Here is a 26,259-nt window from a genome sequence, read left to right as displayed (position 1 = left end):
CACACACACAAAAAAAGAACTCCATCCTGGTAAAATTACTGGTATGTTGTTAAATCATAGTTTATCATTTATCTCTTTCTAAAGATTAGTAAAATCAAGCCAGCTTCCTTGAGTTAGGGAATAAATTAAATTTTAATTCTTGCACTGCTAGAAGTTGCTTTTTCTTTTACTTATTTCTGTTACAATTCTTATGATCATCCACTCTGTATATCTGAGATCTGAATAATGAATCAGGCTGTGATTCTTTCTTTTCTTTTCTTTTCTTTTCTTTCTTTCTTTCTTTCTTTCTTTCTTTCTTTCTTTCTTTCTCTCTCTCTCTCTCTCTCTCTCTCTCTTTCTCTCTTTTTCTCTCTTTTTCTCTTTCTTTCTCTCTTTCTTCTCAGTTAAGGTTGCAATTTTTGTGAGAAGAAACTGCATTAATAAACAGCATGATAAATGATTGTATATGACTACTCTGGGATTTTTTTGTGTGTGTGTTTGGGTTTTTTTTAGGCAGCAGAATAGCTTTTGTAGCAAAGATGCCAAAAATAAGCCCATGGAAACATCTTGAGCAGTAAGTACACTGAAGATCTCCCAAGACCAGGAGGTGAAGATTCACGAAACAGGTCAGAGGCATAAGCTCTTCCTGATTTTGAATGTCAGAAAGGTGAACTAAGGTGAGTAAGAATATCAGAGACAGCAAGCTTCTTTCAGACACTCCAGATACACCTCTACCAGTAAATGAAATGGTGTCAGGGCCCAGGTATCAGAATTTGCTAGTTTATATTTTTACATTTGTAGAACGGTCCCCAGCAAGGTTTTGGCCTAGGCAAGCTATCACTTTCTCAGTGCACAGTTCAGAAACTATCACAGGCCAGGAACCATACCCAAAACACAACATGGACTTATGGTGGCAAAAGTTGTTTAACACTGAACACATGATCAGATAACTTCAGCTGACTTCTGGACACCCGGCTGCTGATTTCATTATTCATTGCTTTATTTACTGAGAGGGATGTAGGCAGAAGAATAAAAGACTGGAAATGTGTCTGGATAGCTCTTTGCTGAGTGTCAGATTTTCTGACATATGTTATGTATATGTAAATATGTACATATTTTTCTACAGCAACATATCTAACTCTGTCTTTTATGTTAGGTTAAATATCAGTCCTGGTAATAGTTACCTATTCAGAAACCAGTCAGGATATTGTTTATGTGCATAATTCCCATTGTTTTCCATAGGCATCACATGACCCAAAACAACAGGAAAATTATGTTCCTGGATTGACTCCACTGATTGTAATAAAATTATCCCAGATTTACACTGGCATAACTCAGACCAGAAGTTGACCTCACAGTCTTTATACAAACCATGTCTTAACCCAGTAAGATTTTTGTCAATCTCTTTAAAATATAAAAATACCCTTTATAATAAAACTCATAAGACTTTAGAGCATGACCCTCAGCTTTAACAATTCAGGAGCTCCTAGGGTCCTTCCCCTCTTTATAGAATGAAGATAAATTCTGACAGCTGAATAAATATAAAGGGTCGAGTGTCAGTCTGAGGAAACAGGTTTTCATTTTGGCACAGATGACGTTGGTTCATGGGTCCTTAGTGGAAAGGGAAATCAGTGTCTGCTTAGTACAGGACTATTTGTTTTTCAGAACAGCCTTCAGATAGAGATAAATGCTCCCTGCCCCCCACACTTATTACAGTACTAAACAGGCAACCAAAAAATAGAAAACTTTTTCATACCAAATGCAAAATGACAGATTCGCCTCCTCCTACACATTCTCTTTTTCTCCTCACTAGCCTCTCCCACGTACTTATACAATATTATACCTTCCTGTATGCTGTCAGACAATTTCTGTGTCACTGAGTACCTGTTAGTAATTTCTGTGTAAAGTTCCATGTTCTTTCCTTAACTAGGAGGATTTTTGTTGTTGTTATTTATTTTTTTGTGTGTGTTTTGTGGTTTTTTTTGATAGAACTGTGAACATATAAATCATTCTACAACCATTAGCTTAGTCTCTAGCAAGTGTTTAAATATAATTTTGATATTATCTTTTTTATTAAAACTCTACGTTATATTCAAGGAGCTGATATTTTCTTTCATCATAAAGACATAGCAGCTGATACTTTCTGCATAAAACCTCTGTCCTTTTCTCCTATACATGCACATAAAACGGAATGTAGAAGAAGGCCCTTCCTTTTTTGGATACTTTATTTTATAGTAGGTATGTGCTGCTATTCTCCTCATTTTTTTTTCTTCCATTGTCTCTAATTTAATATAAAATAGTGAGACAGTCCTGTGATTGAGGGTCTTAAAGCTCATCAGGGCATTTGCTGCAGGAATGTGTCAGAGAACTGGGCTTTCAAAATTCTGGAAAAAGAAAGCTGTCCAGCTTAGGTATCACCCTGTTGCTCTCCCCTCTTTACGAGAGCTACTCTTCACCTAACTCTGTCCAGAAATTTAAAGCATTTAGCTTGGGTCCATGGTTTCTGTCCCAGTTTGGGGTATCTAATATTTGGGCGCTGCACTGCTTTGTGTGCAGTGTCTAAACCAGGTCGTGGCTGCTATTATAAAACAAGTGTTTGAGCAACTGATGTCATCTGCCTGGCCTACTGTAAGACCTTCGACATGGTGCCACACAACATCATTGTCTCTAAATTGGAGAGATATAGGTTGAAGGGTGGACTATTTGGTGGATAAGGAGTTGGCTGAATGGCCACATCTGGAGAGTTGTGGTCAATGGCTCTACATCCAGATGAAGATCAGTGACAAGTAGTGTCCCTCAGTGGTATATAAGGGGAGTGGTTCTGTTTAATATCTTTATTAATGATATAGACAGTGGGATCAAGTGAACCTTCAGCAAGTTTGCAGTTGACATCAAGCTGAGTAGTACTTAAATAGAACTAAGGGATGCTGCTATCCAGAGGGACTTGGGCAGGCTAGGGAAGTGGTCCCACGTGAACCTCATGAAGTTCAACAGGGCCAAGTGCAAGGTGCTGTGCCTGGGCTGGGGCAATCCCAATCACAAATACAGACTAGATGGAGAATGGACTGAGAGCAGCCCTGAAGGGTACCTCCTGGACCTAGGGGTACCAGCGAATGAAAAATCGAACATGGACCAGCATTAAGTGCTTGCAGACTGGAAAGCTAACTGTATCTTGGGCTGCAACAAAAGCAGAATGACCAGAAGGTAGAGGGAGGTGATTTGCTCCCATCTGCTCTGCCTTCATGAGACCCCAACTGGAGTACTGCGTTCAGCTCTGGGGCCCCCAGCACAAGATGTAGACCTGCTACAGCAGGTCCAGAGGAAGGTCGCAAAGATGATCAGAGAGCTGGAGCACCTTTGCTATGAAGAAATGATGAGAGAGCTGGGGTTGTTCAGCCTGGAGAAGAGAAGGCTCTCAGGAGACTTCATTGTAACAATTTAGTACTTGAAGGGGGCTTATAAGAAAGATGGAGAGAGGCCTTTTACAAGGACATGTAGTGATAGGACAAGATGCAATGATTTAAAACTTAAAGAGGGTAGATTTAGATTAGACATTAGGAAGAAATCCTTCATTATGCAGCTGGTGAGACACTGTAACAAGTTGTCCAGAGAAGTTGTGGATGCCCCTGGAAGTGTTCAAGGGGCTTTGGGCAACCTGATCTAGTGAAAGATATCCCTGTCCATGGCAGAGGGGTGGAACTAGATTGTTTTTTAAAGTCCCTTCCAACCCAAACCATTCTATGATTCTGTGATTCATTCTAAGTGTTGATGACAGAGTTGTCCTAAGACATGGCCTTTGTAGCTCACAGCCTTCTGGTATAGTTTACAGCTTCTGCAGCTGCATACGCAAACATGCCTCTTGAGGTAGGCAGCCAAAAATCTACCTAATGTTGACTATAGGAAAATATTCAGAATAACATTTATTTCAGAAAAGAGACATGATATGGCCATGAACAATATAAAGCAGAGAGAGGCAGAATTCACTGAATACATTATTTTCTACTAATTATTTGTTCAGCTCCAGCCAGCACACATCATTCCTGATTTACATTACGGAAAAAATAATAATAATAATAATAATATAAGTACAGCCACTCTTTCTTGTATCTTAAAGTCTTTAGACCATGAAAAACATCTAGGGATGTGTGTGTTACTTCCCACAACAGATGCTAAATAACAGCTTGTAAGTAAAAAAAAGCGTTATCAAAGTCAGCGGTTCAAAAATGCATGTGATTTTTTCCTTTGAACACATTTAATACATAACAGAGGATAAAATATTATAAAGAAGGAGGGTTAAGTTATATATCAATCACAACTTTGATTATGCAGGAAACAAACGCTAGCAAATGTTAACTCAATACAGAACATTTTGATCTAATAATATCTCTTTGCTTCAAAAACTTTTAAAAGTACAATTCCAAAGATATTGAGGGCCATAGGATTCCTTCTACTGAACTCATATAGTCCAGAATAGCTTCTCAATTCCCAGCAGTGGTACAGTAAAGTAGGATAAAACCAACTCAACTGTAACTTGGCTAGCAGGCTTCCCAGTAGATCCATAGCCACCCACAGCTGGGGAATAGCTGAAGGAAGGGTGCATGGCTAATGTTAATGAGACAAGCAAGCAGAGTAATAGGAAAGAATTAATTGTTTACACATGTTGAAATGCTGGTAATATATGCTTGTAATATATGTTCAGGATCAATGTACAACACATTTGTGCCATAGAAAATAGTCAGCAACATTTTACTACCAGACCATCTGAATGCCCAGAATGAAAAACCTCCATGAAATCCTTCCTGTTTTTCTCCACTATTGCTACTCAGATTTCAGGTAATAGAATTCCACATCGTTGCTACTTTAGATGGTCCAGCAGGGCCATTGTATGCAAACAGAGGTCAGGATGGGTCTCACATTCAGTGACTTGGTTGAGAGTCCAGCATACCAACATCTGTCATTAAACATGGTCAGCATTTTAAATCCTCATTTAATCCCTGCACTAGGCTAAGCACAATAGCAAGAATTAGGTTTCCACACAAAACAAACAGGAAAATCTACATCCTAAACAGAAAGGAAGTGTTAAATTTACTGAAATATATATATATATATGTATATATATATATTTCAGTGATATTTTTAGCTAGGTTCTCATTAAAAGTGAAGCTTAATCATATAAAACAATTTACCTTTGTATGTTTCTTTGTTTTTCCCATTAACTTTTGAATATCCTGAACAGTGTTAATCAATCTGACAGAGAAATAGAGGTTTTAAAAAGCTCTTAAAAATAAATATAAAAAAAAAAGACTCAAAAAGAGACCCATAAATCCCTTTCAGTGTCCTGGTGGCAGAAGTAGCAGCAGAAGTTCACAGCTAAGCAGACACCAGATACCCATCTGCAAGTGTCCAGCCACTGGGAAAATTTAAATCAGTCTTTAAAATGAACCATAACACACAAATCCCATAGGAGACCATGCTTCATTCAGCCAGGATGAGTAAGTAGTTTGTGCAGCTATTTTCGTTGTTGTTGTTGTTGTTGTTATTTGTTTGTTCAATACCAACAAAAATGCTTTCACAGTCACATGAACCATAAATTATTTAAGTTTTACTTAAGACATCCTAAGCTTCAAGTGTTGAAATGATGAGCTGTAGTATAAATGGTATAGTTCCTTCAATTTTGATCTTTTGCTGTTTCTTTTCCTTTACCACTTGTTCTTTTTCTTGTTGATGTTTTCTAAATAGCACATTTAGTAAATTACTGAAAATTTATGAGATTCAATTACATTTTTGTGGTGGACTTAATTCATTATATAGTCTGAATAGACTAACCATTAGAGGATATGCTTACTAGGAGTTATATTTAAAGATTAAATATGTCAATGAAAACTTTATAATAAAATAAATGGCAAAGTAGCTCATACTTACAAACTGTCTTTCAAAACTCTTTACAGTTCTAAAGAATCGCTCAAAATAACAAAGACAAAAGTAAGGATTTGGTCTTTTTGCCTCATTGATATTTTATCAACTATGGTGAAGGATCTAGCACAATATAACATAGCTTTGCAGTTCAGGACAGGAAGTAAGAATGGTCTTTTCACCTAAAATGTTGGTAAAGAACTTATTAAAACATATAGGCATCATAAAGATCCAATGCTGTAATTCTAATTCAACCAGAACTTTACTTTTGTTTAATACTTAAAGTATTAATAATCTTGAATTTCCAGGGAAATTTCACTCCAAACAAGGATTTATTTATTTATTATTTAACAAAAAGAAAGGATATTTTTTAAGTGTCAAATTACTCTAAAATTAACCATATATCTGGAACCTGACAAAAAAAAAAAAAAAAAAAAAAAGGTTGGAGACTTAGTTTTACAACAGGAGTTTCACAAGTTTGTGGTGTAAGGAATTGAAGTAATCCAAATAAATTTCCAATAGAGTTTACAAAGATTTGGGATTTTTAAGTACATTTTCTTTCATATAAATTGCAAAGTGCGTAATAGCCATGACATGTAATTCTGAATTACTATGAAATTCTTTCATAATATTTAACAAATAGTTTCTCATAATTTCTAGCCAAGCTGAAGGTATCTTTGAAAAGAGTTTCATTAGAATGAGCTAAAAGGCATCTCACCACCACCCACTACTACTTGCTAAGCTACTATTGTTTTTTTATATGGGATTGCATTGTGTGAACCAGAAATCTGCAAGATGCCTAAAGTCACCACAGTGTCTTACAGAGCACAATGGTATACCTACTGCAACAAGTAATTAATCTTGGGCTCAAGATTTCCTGATGGGAGCCTATTGACCCCAGCACAATAGATGAAAGTATTTTATCCTGTGTGTTCCCCTACTGACCCCTTGCCACCTTTTTTCATGCACTGTCTGCTCTCACACCAAACTGAAGAATTCGTCCTTCACACTGATATTCTGGGCCTGTTTGACCCTCTCTTGCTCCATGGAAGCAGATTGCTTGATTTTGCTTAAGAAGATTATTCAGTAGAAAAGTCTGGAAAAGTTTTACCATGCACTGGAACATGCATGAATGAGCACAGAAGGGTCAGGGACACTGGGCTTTACCCACACCCCTAATCCCACACCGATGTTAATGGGGAGCCATGCCATGTAATAAGGCTGTATTCCATCTCTATGTCTACTGGGAGGAAGGTGGGGCATACTCAGGACTGATTGTGTGGAGGGGCATCCGTACATGCCCTGACAAATCACCATCACGGTCCTTCTAGGATGGCTGCTGCGAGCTTGGAAAATCAGCCTTTGCGCTGTCTGGCATGCTAAGTACTTATAAACGTAGATGGGAAAATGTCACATTGTATCTCAGCCCATCCTTCTGTATTCACACTAGTGTAAGACTCACCTCTGAACTGGCCCAGAGGGTGCTGCTGTAGACAATTAACACATGGGAAATTCTGGTCTTGAGTCCTTTCTTGGGGCTAATGTAGATAACAAGGTTAATAAAGCTAGGTCTCTTGTGGATATCTGACATGAATGCATTGCCAGTTGCTGAGCATTGAACCTAAGAGACATGATAGAGTATTTTATCTCCGAGAAACTTATGGTTAAAGAAAGTGGACAGTAGTTTACACATCCCATTCAACCAGTGGAAGGAATGTGCCACTACTGCCATTTTCAGTTCTCAGTACAATAGTGAAAAAGCAAAATTTAGTCTGCATTTAAAGAACTGTTTCAGCCTCTCTCCTGTATCAGCAATTACATTCTGCTGGAAAAGATGTGTTATAAATCTTCAAGGCCCCTTGACACTCTCAGTGACAGAAGACCTCCAACTGTTTACCACAAGACACTTCAAAGGCCATCTTGGATAAATATGTGAAAACTGTCCTAAACTCTTACAGAAACTGTAGACCCAGAGTGAATACCCCCTCCCCCATTCCCACCCATCAGGCTCCCATCTACTGTAATTGCTTCATCTCCTTGCTCCAAAGTATTTGTCATCAGGAATACTTTCTAATGCAATATACCCACTCCCCCACACATGCTTGAAAGAGAGCAAAAAAGAAAACACCAACAAATGTTTCCACTGCAGATAATCGTATTGTCATTAGAACCCTTAAACTACTCCAGTGTCTTCCATATTCAATTAATAAATGACCTTGGGCCCAGATCCTCACATCCCTAAATTAAAAGAGCATTCCTGATACCAATGGAATTCCTTTTGTTTAGCCCAGGTGCGTATCTGGATTTCCTGAACTCAGAGGAAGTTTGCCACTGATCCAAGCAGAATAAGAACTTGAAATCTAGATCTTCTCATATAGAAAAATTTTGATCTCTTAAATAGTCCACTACAAAGTATTGAAGTAGAGTAATATAAACACAAGACTGAAAACACAGTTCTCCATAATAACAGGTTGGTGGTTGGACTGGATGACCTCCAGAGGACCAGATGACCTTCAGAAGTCCCTTCCAAACTACACCATTCTGTGATTCTGTGACTCTATAATACAGCTTGGTTAGTCAAACTGAACAACATAAAGTTCTGTAATTCTGATTTGAGGGTGACTTCCAACCTGCTTTAAAGGAGCAGTGAGTTACAAGTGAAGTGTAGGAACTGGTGTGGCTCCAGGTGACTGCAGTGACACACTGAAAAACTAATCCCACTCTGGTTGTGTTTTCTCAGTCTGCAATACAGTGAGCAAGTGGGAAACAGTTGATTGCACTCTGCTATCAGCTCTGGAAAAAAATATGGGTGAAAGCAAACACAGGATGAATCTGAGGGGTGTTAGGAAAGAGAGAGATACAGTGTCACATGCCTGTGGAGGAAGCTAGGGCACATGATATTTGGAAAAGATTAGGTGTCTATACTTAGAAATAAAAGCTACAAACAAGTTCAAATTTTCATCTGTTGTTTTTGACAAATATAAAGAAAACAGAGAAGGGGTGCTACATGCAGAGGTGTTGGAGTACGTGTGGGCAGGGATGAGAGTTGAGGTCAGATAGGAATGGGAAGAGGTGAATATTTTATTCATGGGGGTTATTCCCTCAAAGCAGTGGCAACAATTGCCAAAAAACTTTTGCAATATCATCAGGTAAGGCTGTTTTAACTTACTGTGTTTCTGTAAAGATCATTCAATACTAATTGCCTGATGGATAATATAAGTCCTTTACCCAGTCCATGAGCTTTACAGGTGGAATTTTCCAAGATAAGGCTATTCATAGAGATGGCAGGGCCCAATGAGTAGGTGGTCTTACATGTCCACTGGCATGTTGCATTCAACCTGTCTGCAAAGCAAAGGAAACACAGGAGTTCTACGAAGGGAAAAATGCAAAGCATATCATGATTTTATATACAGTTATTCCATGGCATCTTTGGGTCACCTTTGAGGAACTTCATCTTAGTACTCACAGACTTCCACTGCCACAGCACAAAGACATTTTTCCTTTACAATACAAAATGATGTAAACTTATTTACAAATATAAAGCAAGGGATATTACTTAGTATTTATAACGTTGGCTAGTGTGCACATACTATACTTTCCAAATGCTTTACTTTTTTTTTTTTTTTCTCAATATCAAGAATACTGACATAATAAATATTCAGTGAGAGTAGATAATAACCTTGCTATATCTGAGGTACATGGTTCCATCTAAATCATCTCATTCTTTTGTACTGATAATATGAATTTGACCGAATTGAGTACTTGTCAAGAGTTCGCAAAACTGAATGCAAGTGTCATAGGCCATATTTATTTACTGCTTTTCTGTTGAAGCTATATACAACAGTTCTCCTTGAGCTACAGACAGATGATGACCTTTGGTTTCTAACAGCATCACACAACTCTTTTAACAAATATTTTCTAGAGTCACTGTTCCTAGATAACAGCAATTTTTCTTAGTTGAATTTTATTTCAGTCTAGAAATAGACTATATTCTTATTATATAGAAATTAGAATTTCACCATTTCTCATAATATTTGTATTCACCACCTCTAAAATATTTTATTCATCTATAAAATGTTTCAAAATAATGTTTCAAGCATAAGTCAGTTTGAACTGCAGCAGTAACTGTCTTTGTGTATGTCTGAACAGTGGAAAAAAAAAAAAAAAACTTAAAACTATACACCCAGATAATAAATAACATACAAGCAGTTAGAAGATTGTTGTCTGCCATATTATGTTCACAAAAGATTTGCATGAAGACTCAGAATGATTTTCCTGACAGATTTAACTGCCTATATTCCCACACTTTAAAGAGTGAATGCTTTGGTTTCCATGCCCATGCAAGGGGATATGAAAAGTAATGATTTTTCACTTACAGCCTTATGCAGGCTGGTCTGGTTTCGGAGAAAGAAAAGAAAGCTTTAGTGGAACTAATGTCCTCACCAGGAACAGGAAGCAAAGTAGGAGAGGGGCTCAGTCTCAGTCCCTTTCTCTGTGGATATGTCCAGGACAAACTCCTCTAGGAGTATTCTGCTAGCAGCTCAGGGCCGCAATAAATTACAGGCTCCTGATGCTAGAGGTACTATGGTGCTAGAGTGAAGAATGATAACTCCTACTTTTTCTGTGCTTCTTTGGAAGTCACTTTTGATTCTTACGTCAGAAAGAGCAGTCTCAGTACCCTGCCTGCATAGAGTATTTCTTCCAAGCCACTAGGGAAAAAATGCATAAAATACCTGACAATGGAGACTGCCAGTCTGCAGAAAAATCTGTTTTTACTCTGGGAATATCAGTTCCTGGTTCTCTCTAATATTAGAAAAATATTTAGGAAGAATGTTAGGATCAAAATAGCTTCTCATATGGGAAATGTTCAAGAAAGACTTTTGAAGCTAGGGAAAGATACGATCATCATTAATAATTTTGGAATGGATATGTCGAGGAAAAATGGAAAAAAAACATGAGTGCTTTACTTATTTTCTATCTTTATGTCTAGTTTTTCTGAACCTTTCAGAAGTATCTGAAATAAACTCTACCTGGATCAGAATATTTATTATATCTTTTATTATTATTATTATTTATTAAATGTAGTTTTTCCTTAACTCTTAGCTCAGATAAAATTTAACCTGATTCTGATAAGAGTAAATGTGTGCTATGGATATTCTAAAGACTGTACTACTGAAGTTGATGTGCTCCGATGGAAGTGAGATCAAATGATAATAGGATGTTTTTACAGATTTTTAAAAGTGTGTGGCATCAACATTATTTTGTCAGGGCAGAGACATTAAAAAATAAAATAAAATAAAAGGACTAAATGGTCTTTTAAAAATAACCTTCCAATATTAAAGCAGGATCAGATCTCACATATTTTTCAAGGGAACTACTTTCCTTAAAATCCCTTGGAAAAAAAATGTCTTAATATAAAGAGATGGAGTTTTCTAATGTTCAGCACCACCTTTACTGATTCTTAGCAATGAATTTTTTTATTTTTTTTTTAATGAGAAAAATGTAGTTTATTAGCTACTCAGTTCATCCTAAAGCAAAAGATAAGCAATGATTGTTTTCTGGTTTTATAGATTTAGTTACTCTAAGTGATTATCTGAAATTTATATTTATTTTTTCGAATGATGAATCATCTTTATTTTGAGGCTTTAAATTTTTCTTTAACTTAAAAGTCATAGTGTATCATTAGGCTCCTGAAAGTTGACAATTTAAGTGTTTACAACAAGCTAGAGAATCCTCACAACTGTTACTCTACCATTCACTGTTGGGAGGGATGTTTCTAGAAATCAGTTTGTAGCCTTGAACAAACAAGGCTAAAAACCTTGGTTAACAAGTTCTCAATACCAAGTATGTACTGCTTTCCTGGTCACTTCTCCAAAGCAGAAGGTAGGGCTTGGCAGGAAAGCAGTAGATTACTGAACTTATGCAGTGTGCTGCTATTGATCTCCACAAATAATACATCAAATACTAGGTAAAGAAACGGTACAGATTTCTGTTGTTGGAACTTATTTCTTCTTGTACCGTGTTCACTGACCAATTACAATTTTGTCAAATTTCTGAACCAATTTCTGGTTGTAAAAGTTTGCCACAGTAACTTGTAATTAGAAACCTGATATGCATGGGTTATTTATATATCACTTGGGGTCATTTAAATAACATCGTATACTTAATTTTACCAATGTTAAACTTCATGCTTTTCTTTAACCAGAAGTCACATTAATTTCACTACACTCTTCAATGTTGTTATTTCAAGTAACTACAGTAGCTAAAGAGTGGTCATACCTGCAACTAGTTGACATTGCCAATCTCCTACTGCATTGTGGGGTCTGATCAGCAGTAATGACCTGTCTGATATATTATAGACTTCCATTCTCCCTCTTTCCCTCTTCCTGTTTTTTTTTTTTCTGTTTGTTGTTGTTGTTGTTGTTTGTTTGTTTGTTTGTTTGTTTGTTTGTTGGTGGTGGGGTTTTTTTCCCTTTATTTTGAGGGGTATCTTTCCTACCTATAATGTTCTGTTTTCACTCTGGGCCATAGTAACTATTTGTGAAGATAGAGTACCCAAGGTACATATTTTATACATGGAATGTTCCAGGTTATATTTTACTATTGCTTTTTAAACTGGCATAATTCCAATTCTCTACTGAAATAAATAAATAAATAAATAAACTTTACTAAGATTGCATCGATGATTCATAACGATCGCTTGCTACTCACAGTACAATCAACTCACAGTACAATCTGTATGTCTTTAAGGTCAGATTCATCACAGCAGAAATCAGGTTTGCAGACATGTAAATCAAGAGCACAGACATAATATTATCCTTAAATAAACAATGGTGGTACTGATTCAGATGAAAGGTAGGTGGTTGTTCCCTATCTCCGTGCCTCAACTGGATGTCTGAAATTCAATGAACTGAATCTGGTTCTACATCCTTGTATTTTGAATTACTGTCTATTTAATTTCTTTAGCTCTAGTCTCTAGCTCATCAAGGGTTTAGGGGGAATATTTTTGCATACCATCCCAATCCTCCCTTGCATTTACAATATCTCTCATTTTTTAATCAACAAGTTGAACTAGCACAGCTTTGATATTTTGTACTAAATTTTTTACTAAAAATATTCAACTATACATATATGTATTTTTGAGGAGGGGTATATCATTGTTGAGGCTAATCATAGGAAAACACAGTTAATAATTCTTGCAGCATGAGCTATGGTTATATAACCTCAAGGGTTTACCTTAATTTTTCTACAGTGCTTCTGTTAATAAACACTTAATAAGCACCTTTTGCCATGTAACTAACACTATAGGGTCCTACTTGTATGACATTCTATTATGTACCTTACCAAAATGAAAATGGTTTATTTAGAAGCTTTGTTATCTCATTGAAATAAATAAATAAATAAATAAATAAAAAGATAAGGTTGCATTATATACCTAAGACCAGAATATTAGCTTCTTTCAGGATCAGACTACACTTTAGACATACAAATGCATCTGTGAAGTGTATCTTCTACTTGTTTTAATTATATCATTACAATGATAGAAGGTGTGAGCAAAAGTCCTCTAGATGTCATTAGAAAACTCAGCACACATCCACTTGTCTTTAAAAGGTGCAATAAGCCTGATGGTTTTGTTAATAACATTAGCAATAATACTAAGTAGTAATGATAAAAGCAGATATAACAACTCACAGGTAATAAGGTTATACACATAATCTTTGTCACAAAAGGACTCTGAGGTCAATTCAACTGATGTTTGCAAAGAATCTTGGATCAATCCAGATTATATAATAGGAGTATTATTGTTTGAAAGCCAATGTATTTTGATTTTTAAGATATAAAAGAAGAGAATACTAACTGGCTTAAACTAGCTTTAATCTTGCCAAAAAGAGCAATGTTTTAAACTAATAAATCTGTCTTTTATTAATACTGTATCAATTAAGAGGGAAAAAAAATCCTAGGTCCTTTTGTTTAAGAATGCAAGCTGCATAATTTAATAACAAAAAGTAGAATGAGAACTGAAATATGTTTGTGCACCACTACTATTAAGAAACAGAAGTGCCTTTTAAGATTTCTCCAGCATATTTCACCCTTTGAAGATTTTCTCTTGCAGAACTGAGTATATTTAACCACTCACAGTCTATAACAGCACACCCAGATAAATCAAAATTAATCCTAATTCATTTTTAACCCTACACTCAGCAACAGTAATGATTGAATATTTGTGACAAAACTGCAGAAGGGAGCTTGTACTTTAAGGGTCCAAACATTGCCTGTGTTGAAGAAAATGGAAAGCTGAGGTGACCTGATCTGCCTCTGCCCATTAGGGACTTTTTGATAGTCATTGTCTTCAAGAAAAATAATTGCTTCCCAAGAATGCTCAGCTAAATCATTTTATTAGTGTGAACTGGATTAAGGTTATAGGAAGGTCCCTCTTGCTTCTTACCCAATAATATCTGACCATGCATATCAAAGAGTGGAGGAGGCAAATTATTCATTATTTCACCAGCATAATGAAAGCATAAGGGAGGTTTAAAAGGACGCTATCTGCAGCAGGAAACTGTCAAAGAACGTGGGAACACAGCCCTCCTGCATTTTTGTTTCAGCTCCGTTGATCAGAAGATTGAAAGGCCTGCTCTACCTACAGGGGTCCTCTGTTCAGACCCCACAGTGCAATTATAATCCGTCCTCACCTCCTTTAGAATGACAGGCCAAAAACAAAGCCCAGAGCTTTTGTACAGCTTAGCATTCCTAAGAAACACAAATCTTCATTTCTTTCTTTCATTCTTTTTTTAACTCTTAAGAATTAATTAAAATTGCTCTTATATAATATTGAGGGATAAAACAGCTTAAAATTATCTAATACGTTTTAAGGGTGGAATTTTTTTTATAGAGCACATAGAAGGATCAGTCGCTAACTGCCACAAGGTAGAGCAGCTATGCTTTTGTCTTCGTGCTGCCTGCAGGAGAAAGGAGTCCAGTTGGCAGAATTTTGCTTGAGGCTATTTAATATCTTTTTTCTTTTTTTTTTCCTGCCATTATTCCTGTTGTTTACACATTTTAGTGGTAGAAATTTGCAAGTCTTCAATAACTCTTATAGTTAATCATATTGTTGAAACTCTGCTGTTCAAGGGATGCCTGAATAAAAGCCATAACCTTCCAAAACTAACATGTATACTTCATCAGTGCAAGAGGTACACTACATGGTAGTGCTATTGGAACTGTGGCGACCTAAGTATATTAAGAGATACAGGATCTATATTAAAAAGTAATATTTTTAGTAGTTTCAAGAATCAGAGTAGTTTAGATGTGACAAAGACATTTCCAATTTTAAAACAGCAGTGAACTATTAAGCATGCTACACAGACCACTTGTTTTATCTTCCTTCACCTGGTCCACTATATCATTGTGGTTATCCCAAGGAGTGCTGTAGATTGCATGGTTATAATACCATGAAAAATTCTGTGTTTAGCATTAAATCTTCAGGCTGCATTGCCTAACTCTCCATAAACTACCACCAAGCAGGCTAAAGTTAACTGTCAGGTTACATTGTAGAATGAGTACACAGAGTGAATTTGGCAAGCAAATCTCAAATCATGTGTGTGACCTTTAAATGCATATATTTGCAGAAGGTTAGACAAGATTCCAGGCTGCTAGAAAGTAGGTGAGATCAATATGAGATGCTACGGTCTAGTCTAGTTATGCATGTGAAAGTCTGTTTTGAAATTGTAAAACCAAGTGATAACAAAAATGTTGGCAATGATTGGCATAAATTTATTTTGAAGTTCTCATCTTTTGATTTCTTATTTCACATCTGAAACAACATAGAATTACTTTAAAACTTATTTATTTATTTATTTTGTATCTTTAAAATGTGATATACATACAATATTAGTGGTGAAATCTAGCTTCCAAAAACACAAGTGTGTTTAGAGTTTAGGCTATATCCCACCTGTTCTGCTTCTTACTAGTAAATTCACCTTTTTCTTGTGTCAGCTTAACATTTTGCTATGAACATTATTTAACAATTGCTTTAAAAATTACACATTTTTTTTTAAATTAGGTAATAAATTCTTTACAGGGGTTAAATTGACTGAATAAAGACCTTTTGCGTACATTTAAGAAGACAGCATTTTAGTGAAAGCAGACTGGAGGCAAAGAGCAAAAAGCAAAGAGGGATACATTAGTACATTAGTATCACTTTAAAGGTTTATTTTGCTGTTAGAAAGATGTAAGGTAATGTAAACTAACCTCTAATTCACAAAGTCTTTTTTTTTTTTTGGTTTGGTTTGGTTTGGTTGTTATAGCCTGACTTCCTTTATTTGAAAGGGTCAAAAGCACATTATTTCATTCTTTTTCACATACGGTTTATCTCTTTGCCCTTTAGGTGACACCAGTTAGATTGTTCATGTGAGATACCCAGGAGCTTCAGGACAGAACTTCAGGACAGAAGGGAATTAAACAGTGAATAGCCAGTAGGGGAATATCAAAAACCAAATGCCTGGTTTGTCATTTATTACCTACGCTATTACCTTCAGAAGTACTGTGGCAGAGGGCATCAAATTCTGGAGCTATAGACATATGCACGGACTTGGTAGAAGATCTGTCCCTGCTACGTTTCTGCACAGGAACCTGAGAAATAGTCTGGAGTGACTGATTCTCAGAACTGGCAAATGGTGTCCCACCAGAGATGCATTTGTAGGAAAATATTCAGAAGCACATACCTTTCTTCAAACATGGAGAAACATGGTTCTTTGGTATGAAGTATTAGCTATGTCTTCTATATGTTAGCAACAATATTTCACAGCTAGAGATATATATATATTTTTTTAACAATTCTGCAAATGTGTATGTCAGAATAGAAGTAGTGTCTGCCTGACCTTTGATTAGCTGGTGCAAACTTCTGGCATTCAAGAAATTTCTTTTATAACTTTTGAAAATATGTAGGACTTATTATATTCCAAAGACTTGCCATGCCTTAACACTAAAAGATACCTCCAAAGGGAATGAATCCATCTTGAGGAAATGCATAACTTGCTGAACTCTACATTCCAACTGAATGTGAAGGTCTGTCTGAAAAACTAAGATCTTTATCTGAATCTGCATTTCTTTATAACTTGCATTTAATTCTGCAGAGCTTCAAGTAAAAGCTGACTAAGAAGATATTAACTAAAGATTTATTTATACAGTTAGTAATTAAATAATTTTGAAAACTTCTAGCCATTTCCGTTCAACTACATAAGATCCATCTACAGTGAAGCTACAAAAGCCTACTTACTGATAGTGTTTATGAGAAAATAAAAGACTGTGGACATTATTTGTTCCTATTGGTCTTATTAGAACCACTAATAATTTTTAATGTTTTCATAGGAATTTATGTTTCCTTTAATAGGAAATAAAACTAAAGAACTTCTAAAATATTCTGAAACACTTGAAGGAACTATGACAGATTTTTCAGTTTGAGCAAATACACCACAGGCATGGTGAGCAATCTTCATAGTTTTAGCCCTTCTGCCATCAAAATATTGTCCAAAGAAGAATGTATGGTCACGAACAGTTAATTTGAGTCATCCTTTTCAATTTCTTTAATAATTTATTTAACTATATATTTCTACAATAATGTCCTTAATGTCAAATGCTTACATTTTTCTAGGAAACAATTTTAAAAATGAACAAAAGCATAGTTGTACGAAGTTATTTTATTTCTCCCCTTTGTACAGTATTTCAAGTTCCTGCAGAATGGCTTTTCAGATACAAAGCCTCTCACGATTTTAACTTTAAAACAGAATGATAATGTCATCATTTCCCTGTAAACTGAAGGAATCACAAGAACAAAGCAGTACCATTGAATCCACAGCTAATGGCTGAAAGCCAGAAGGGACAGCCATCTGTAATGATCTAGAAGTATCTGTCTGTGCTTCCTAATGCAAGGAAATTGCCTCACACTGCATTTGAATAGAAATACATCATTCAGAGCTGGTGGACTATTAGTAAGAAAGTAGGCATTTGGGGACTAAAGTGAGATCTTCCTGAATACAATTGTTCCCCAGTGTCTCAGCTGTATACTCTCTCCTTTTTTTTTCTTTTTTTTTTCTTTTTTTTTTTTTAATCTTTTTTAATTTAGCAAGTTCATATAAGAAATTTCACTGCTTTCATTGTAGATTTCAAGTACTGGGTCAACCAAAAGCTGATTTGCTCCATTACATCTCTGTGCCATTATCAGACCAGGTTGGGTGTGCATGTATGTGTTTGTGCATGCACTCATTCTTCTCAAATGGAAGACTCCATTTCTAATATTTAGATTGTTCAAGAAAATCCCAACTCAGCCACGCTGGCTAGCTGTTACAACTACTACAGCTACAACAAATCTCACAGAAGGCCGTATCTGTAATGGCCTTTGGGCATCCAGAATCTCTTCTGTCTCCCTAGGTTGACTTGTTCTTTGTATTATGGTAAAGATTAATTTTCACTCACTCTGACCTCTTCCACTGTCCCTAAAGCTGTCAAGAAAACTCAAAACAAAAATCCAACTTTATCTTTGCTTTCTCTGATGTGATCTGAGAAAGAGCTCAACTGCCTCCAGTGAATGCAAATTTTAATCCATTTCTTTCCATCCACATATGCTGGGGTTGAGTTATTGCATCTGTATCCTGAATGTTGTTTTACACAGGCTACTGGAAGCTAATTGTCAGTCTGATTTTTTTACTCTGCTTTAAAGCTTTGTCCTGAATGCAGAGATTTGCTTAGGCTGAATGCTTTCAGTATCTGCTTGTCATCTCTTTTCTTCTGTGAAAACTATGATTTAAAATTAAATCTTTACCTTTTGTAATATTACTTAAAATGAACTTTTTTGTCCATTAGTCAAATGTTTTTCATCTGGATATGTTCTCATCACAAGTCACTTTCATGTGTGAATACCTTAATGAAAGAAGTGAGCCAGAAGGTAATTAAATTAGGTGATGAGTGTGTCATAAACCGCATAAAAATTCACCTTTTTAGGCAAAAGCAATTTCAATTCATTTCATCAACAAGCATGCCATATTAGCTAGTTTCTTGAAGGTCACTCTGAACATCAAAGTTTTGCATCAAATGCACATGTCTAGCCATGGACAGGAGAAGAATTCTGGATTTAACTGGCATACCCAGGACCTGACATACCTGGTATACCACCAAACACCTTAAACAAGTTCTCTGTAAGCCATTTAAGTATTTGAAAATTGGAGAAGTCACAGAGCATGTTGTCCTCATTTTATGTGTTCTGCAGTCTGTCAGTCAGCTGTGGTAGAGATATGCCCTTCAACTCTTGCTCTGCAAAATGGGTACCTATATGACTCTGAAAAGGCCTATGAGCTGCTGTATACAGAGTAAAAATGCCATGGTACTGTCGCTGTTATTACGAAGAATGTGATCTATTGGCTTGAAAGGGGAAAATATCATGCTTTCTCCCCAGAATTGACCTTCCATCTATGGATCTTCTTCAGAAGGTAAGGAGACATACAGAATTATAGAATCATAGAGTGGTTTGAGTTGGAGGGGACCCTTAAAGATCATTTAGTTCCACCACTACCCCTGCCCTGGTTAGGGACAGCCTTCACTAGATAAGGTTGCTTAAAGTCCTGTCTAGCCTGCCTTTGAACACTTCCAATGATGGGCCATGCACAACTTCTCTGGGCAACCTGTTTCAGTGTCTCCCTACCCACATCATAGAATCATAGAATCATAGAATCATAGAATCATAGAATCTTAAGGTTGGAAAAGACCTCTGAGATCATCTAGTCCAACCATCCACCTGCCACCAATATTGCCCACTAAACCAAGTCCCTAAGTACCACATCCAACCTTTCCTTAAACATCCCCAGGGACTCCACCACCTCCCTGGGCATTCCAATGCCTAACCACTCTTTCTGAGAAGAAATTTCTCTTAATTTCCAACATGAACCTCCCTTGATGCAACTTGATGCCATAATCATTAAAAGTTTCTTCCTTATATCTAAATAATAGATATCTGCCTTATATCTATATCTTATATCTCTTCCTTATATCCAAATATATTCCTTATATCCGGGCTTCTGAAGTCCTGCTTGGGTTGGTTAGGTTGAACTAGAAGTTTCTGCTGGGTAATGTCAGTAGAAAAAGTGTAGAAATCAGCTGCAGATAACATTTGAGGGGAAAGCTGCTTAAACTGATGAGAAGTGCATGCGTGCTGTTATATTACATGTAATGTAAGGCAATATACAATACAGAGATTATGCTGAAGGCATTGAATCTAAGACCTACTACTCAACGAAGTTGCAAAATATTACTGCCTAGTGAAAACGCACCAAGCATTTCTGTTTAATTGCTACACTCATGGAGTTAATAACAAGCAATTGCACTTTCAGTTGCTTTTAGTACCTTTCTCTGAAACTTTTTCACAAAGGTATCTTGCGGCTTAGAGAAATGGGAATTACTTTAGGGCTTCTGTTTCAAATACATATTTTTAGATCAGACATGCTAGTACATGCAAGGAACATCAACAGTTTTATTAAGCTTTAGCAAGTCGCTTCCCCTCAGGCAAGAGTTTCCCCTGACTGTTGATGATTTCATGGACAGAGGAAACAACACGTTTACTGATTGTGGCCTGTCAGAGGAAGGACAGCTGTAGTAACAGCATGGTGAAATTTTGGAGGCAAAGTGAAGTAAAACTTCAGATCAAAAGTTGAAATTTGGTACCAATCTTTAAAATTGAGTTCACTCAGCATGCTAAGCGTAACAGCTGATTCACTGCTTCTCAGCCCTTTTGAAGTTTTGTTGATCCTTTCCAAGCAAGAGAAACATAAAAGGGTACCTCAAAGATCTGAAATCATGCCCTGCTTTACTTTTGCCCACGTTAACTGAAGCAAACATAAATAAAGGCATCTGCTTTGTAGCATCTGATTTCTACTGCTGTGCCAGCAGTAGAAGCCAGGTTTCATGCCCTAAGTAACAGAAAATAACACAGAAGAGTTATAGCAGCACAAACCACCAGATCTCCTAATTTCTTCATAGAGGTGAAGATAGTCAGGGCAGATTTGTGGCCAGGGACTTTGGTAAGCACTGCAAGGTCTCATCTTCAAATCCATAAGGTAAAATCCACTATCGTGACCTGTATCATCAAGAAAGACATCATAAAAGTTACTACACCCTCCCACTGCCACATCATCTGTGACATCATCTATACATAGAGAAACTGATCAAACCCACTGTCTGATGTTTTCTGTGCTTTTAAAAGAGATGAATCTTATGAAAATGTTTTCTTTGATATCAGTTTCCCTAAAACATTCTACTATAAAATGATAAAAAAAAAAGATTCTTCCTGGGCTTGAGTTCTCATCCCCATGGGAACTCTTTGGGCTATCAGGGGATCTCTGTAAACTCTAGGGTAATATCCATAACAACATATGTCTTATTATATCATGCAGCATAATTAACCATAAAATGATTCCAATTTCAATACGTTCTTATGTTCTATTTTAATTGGCAACTGTGTTGCTATCTGTGCTTACAAATAGAAGTCGGAATACTCATGTTAACTTCTGTCATGCAGTTCTGTGGACAAATTTGAGCTATTTTAACAAAGGATTTTGATTATTCCAAAGTTAAAGGAATTGTTTAGATGTGAATATAATATGGGAATACTGATTTCTCTCTTTTTCCTTTTTTTTTTTTTAACTGTAGTAATGGTAGAGGAAAAGGAATACAATTTGGTGAAAGTGGAAAAACAATAAAATATTTTAAATTTTGGTTGTTTATCCTTCAGGTAAATTGACAAATGCAACTGAAGGTATTACCTAACTTTATGTGTGATTCTGCTTTGAGGATTTTGGACCGATGATCTCAGGTCCATTCCAATCTGAATTATCCTACCTTTAAAAATGTCAGAAAAATGAAACAAAACAAAACAAAACAAACAAACAAACAGACAAAAAGCCCACAAAAATCCCAGTTCTACAGTCTGTTTCTGCTTTCTGTGTGTTAACTCTAACATAGTAAAGCTCTCGATTTCATCATTATTGGCATAACTGAACAATATATTGCACTTTTTATCAGGTCATATTTGGCATATTTAAAGAGAATGTAACACAGTTTAAAGTTCTTGATCTGTTACATTACTGTTCAAGATGTTTCTTACACTGGAAGAGAAGATGAACTTCAAGAAACACTTGTATGGGAACTCTCTATGTCCTTTATAGATCTTGGTTTTCCTTTCATCAAACTTAGAGAGAAATTTCTTTCATTACAATGATGTAGGATCACCCAAACCACCAAACTACAAAAGACAACACTTGACATTCGATACACTTGATTAATAGTACAAGACTTCTCTTGCACCTAATTTTCCTACCCAATATTTTGGAGTGAACACAGGAAAAATGTTAGTGTAGATGGTGTGAAAATCATTCTGACTATTTACCAGGTGCATTTATATTTCACTACATTGTCACCATCTTTTATATTGTCTTGATTGCTATGATACAAAAACAGATTAAAAAAAAAAAAAAAAGAGTAATTACTTCCCCAAATACATTATTATCATTTCATGGGTTATAATAGCAATAACTGGAATCAAGTCAGGCATTTCCTGTCTTGACACTGTTTGCTGTAAAGAATAAAGATAAACTTTGTTGCATTCTTATTACGGAATGAAATATTGGGCTCTGTTTGTGAAAAAAATATATGTTTTTTTTAGGGCATGGAATTCAGGTGCCTCTTGAACTCATTTTGTCCTCGAGCAGAAGCCAGTGAAGGCCAGAGCAGCTGGGCACCAGATTGCATATGGGGGAACACAGTGACTCAGTCAACATTGTAATTTTGGCTTTAAACTATCAAGGGTACTGAAACAGAGCAAATTTCTAACAGGTGACAACAAGGGAACATTGTAATCAGGCAACACTGTCAGATAAGTACCTTTACAGAAAAATCCTCTGAATTTGTAAAATAAATGTTATCTTGCTTTTAAATATTTAAGCCAGATTACAAAATCCTAGAACTGTCCCTGTCACTTCAGCTTCCTCTGAATATTTCATACTGCCACAGACCAGTTCCTTTTCTGCAGTGCAGAGTGAGATCCTTTCTGTGTAAACCAAAGTATCTCCATTCAATTTTTGGAACTCCACTGGTAAAAGTACTTACTTATACTACCTATTTCTATAGTTTCTTCAGATTAGCTTTCATACAACGAGATTTTTTTTTACCTCTATAATTATATGGAGTATCACTTTCAAAACAAAATCTCACAGTTCTTTCATTAAATAAGGCACTGGATAAAAAGGTTCCTTAGAGCCAGCAGATTATACAGCCATCAACAAATAAATAACTTCAGTGGTGTAAGGATAAAAATATCCTCAAAGTGCATACTTACATGCTTACACAGATCTCTTGCCTGCAGCTTTACAGACTCATACTATTGTCACAAAAATATTAGCAGAAAATGGATTTACTTCTAGGAACTATAAGACAGACTGACAATTCAGGTACAAGTTTTAGTTTACTACAGTTTGCATGGACACGCTGACTTATGAGAACTGAGCATCCAATTTTCTTTCTCCAAAAACAAGTTGTGGAACTAGTTTTTTCCAATTCTGAAAAGCAGTAGCAACGAAGGTAGCAATAAAGGGATAAATCTTCATAATGAAAGGAAGGAAATAAATATTTTCCAGAAATGCCAATTTGGCTGAACATGTCCAATAGCAATAGACATATATACTTCTACATATCCAATAGAGTATATGTATAGATGCCCTGAAATAATAAAGTCTTCCTAAGTTGTCCAAAAGCTAAAAATCTCTTTACACTAATGCAGTACCTGATGAAATCTGTCTCCAGAATAACTATTACATGTGAGGAAGCTCTCAGTTCAGAACACAGTCACCATGTGAAATCCTGAGATGATCCCTCTGTTGTTATGCAGGCCCAGGTGACTATAAGGCTCTTCCTATTAAGGAGGTAGAGAAAATAAGCTAGATATGATAAACAAGACAAAACGGGGTTTTACACTGGATGGCAGAGGTATGTATAGCACTCCCTCAGTTGTACATGATCAAGAGGTAGTAACTGCCCTTGCATAGTCATGTGGATTATTACATTTTTGGCATCTCTGTAGTTTGCATGGAGAGCAGCCACCATCTAGCTCCTGTGGTCTATCCCTTAGAAATGAGCAGTCAGTGAAAGACAGAAAGAATAGGCAATTCAAGAAGAAGAGGAAATAATCATAGGGAATATGTTAGAAAAGGAACAAACTTGCAGGCTGCATGCCAAAATCTCTGTCACACTGTATATCCTGGACAGTTCCAGAAAACATAAGAATTATAGGTAATCAGAAGCCAGAGTTCAATTCCCTCAGTTTAAGTCATCACATCTAGTCAACTATTAACAACAACAGCAGCCATATCATAAATATATGCTGCTCAGCCTTTCAACTAGTTATATCTTCAGTTCTTATTCTTATTGGAAGACAATACACTGGCAAAAGACCAGGAAGGGACCTTCTGATTTCCTAAATGTATTCAGTCACAGCTCATTTGTCTACATGCCAGTTTTTCCTTTATCTTTAATTCATTCAAAGTATTTGCCAGTGTACATTTTAGAGAGTGATTGTCTCCTCTGCACCTTCCTCTGACTAAGCCAGTCAAGCCAAGCAGTTCATGCTTATATGACAAATACTCTCTTTTTACTGCTTATCTTAATAACCCCTCAACACAAGTGCAAAATCATTCACATACTTTAGGAAGAAAGCTTCTTTTTACTGTAACTACATCTGTTCTGTTCCAGCTGCTCCTGAGGTGCAGTCATTCAATTCATTATTTCCAGCTTCATGAACTAGTATGGCACTGGGAAGGTGGTTCTTCTGTCCAGTCCCTGATAAAGTTCTGTGTTTTTCTGGACTGAGAGGTAGCCAAGGAAATTGAAAGATCTCAGGGTCATTTTTTCACTTGTTCAGCTCTTTTATTAAGACCTGAAGTAAGCTCCCTGGAAAGAATCAATATAATCATTTAAGGTTGGAAAAGACCTCTAAGATCATCTGGTCCAACTGTCCCCCTACCATCAATGTCACCCACAAAACCATGTTCCTAAGCACCAAGTCCAACCTTTCCTTAAACACCCCCCAGGGACAGTGACCCTACTACTTCCCTGGCCAACCTGTTCCAATGCCTGACCACACTTTCTGAGAAGAAATGTCTCCTATTTCCAAACTAAACCTCACCTGGTGCAACTTGAGGCCATTCCCACTAGTCCTATCACTAGCTACCTGTGAGAAGGGGATGACACCCACCTCCCCACACCTTCCTTTCAGGTAGTTGCAGAGAGCAATAAGGTCTCCCCTGAGCCTCCTCTTCTCCAGACTAAACAACACCAGTTTCCTAAGATGCTCTTCATAAGATTTGTTTTCCGGACCCTTCACCAGCTTTGTAGCCCTGCTCTGGACATGTTCCAGGGCCTTGATGTCCTTCTCGTACTGAGGGGCCCAAAACTGAACACAGTACTCGAGGTGCAGCCTCACCAGAGCAGAGTACAGGTGGACAATCACCTCCCTGGTCCTGCTGGCTACACTATTACTGATACAAGCCAGGATGCTGTTGGCCTTCTTGGCCACCTGGGCACACTGCTAGCTCATGTTCAGGCAAGCATCAACCAATAACCCCAGATCCTTTTCCTCTGCACAGCTTTTGAGCCACTCTGCCCCAAGCCTGTAGTATTTCATGGGGTTGTTGTGACCAAAGTGCAGGACCTGGCATTTAGCCAAAGGATTGCTTGCCCATAAGGACAGCAGGGGTCTCTGCACAAGATTCATACTTTGCAATATCCTAAGCTGCCTGAGCTTTTTCTGATGCTTTAGGGAAGTGGATGAGGTAAACCATCACGTTTCTTTTGCCCTTCTTTACCATAATGATTTTACCAGCAGGTAAAGGAAGTCTTGGCTTACTCCTTTCCATACATGGTTCAGATGTGGCAATGTTCCCAAAGTGCCCCATTATTGCCCCTCGCCTTAGCCTGAATTTTGTATTTGTGCCATATTAACAAATAAGGCATCACTGAGACCCACTGTTGGACCCCTTTTTTCCACTGTGGCCATATAACTAGTAATAAGATTCTTGGACTGCAGATTACTCACACATGGGCAAATAGGTCAGCAATTCACATAATAATGCTAATAGGTCTAAATCAAAATATGTACACATCTCTTGATGCAATTAAATTGTACCTTGCATCTGCAGTGTCCCTTCCCTAACTCAGAATCACCCTGAATGCTGTGCGCACATCTTAAGCCAAGAATCCTAAAATGCCTTTTATTTCCATATCATTTTGCCTTCTAATTTATCCTAAGATGCTCTTAGAAGAAAACTATTT

General features: G+C 36.7%; 1 long non-coding RNA gene across 2 annotated transcripts in view; it reads right to left on the bottom strand.

Moving 5' to 3' along the window:
• Nucleotides 1–26,259, bottom strand: part of LOC136790529 (uncharacterized) — a 73,868-nt gene that overhangs the window by 13,149 nt on the left and 34,460 nt on the right. Inside the window, exons 2-3 of one of the 2 annotated variants that reach the window (XR_010830639.1) lie at nt 20,894–21,016; nt 9,121–9,234 (exon numbers count right to left, since the gene is read on the bottom strand). This is a non-coding gene — a long non-coding RNA (uncharacterized lncRNA). Of the gene's footprint in view, nt 1–6,398; nt 9,235–20,893; nt 21,017–26,259 lie in introns of those variants that run through there. The other variant, XR_010830638.1, reaches the window with a different exon arrangement.

Source organism: Anser cygnoides, chromosome 3 (assembly GCF_040182565.1).
Source record: "Anser cygnoides isolate HZ-2024a breed goose chromosome 3, Taihu_goose_T2T_genome, whole genome shotgun sequence".
Classification (NCBI taxonomy): Eukaryota; Metazoa; Chordata; class Aves; order Anseriformes; family Anatidae; genus Anser; species Anser cygnoides.
Note: the sequence above shows the minus strand (reverse complement) of the source record. Positions and strands in the feature narration are given on the sequence as shown.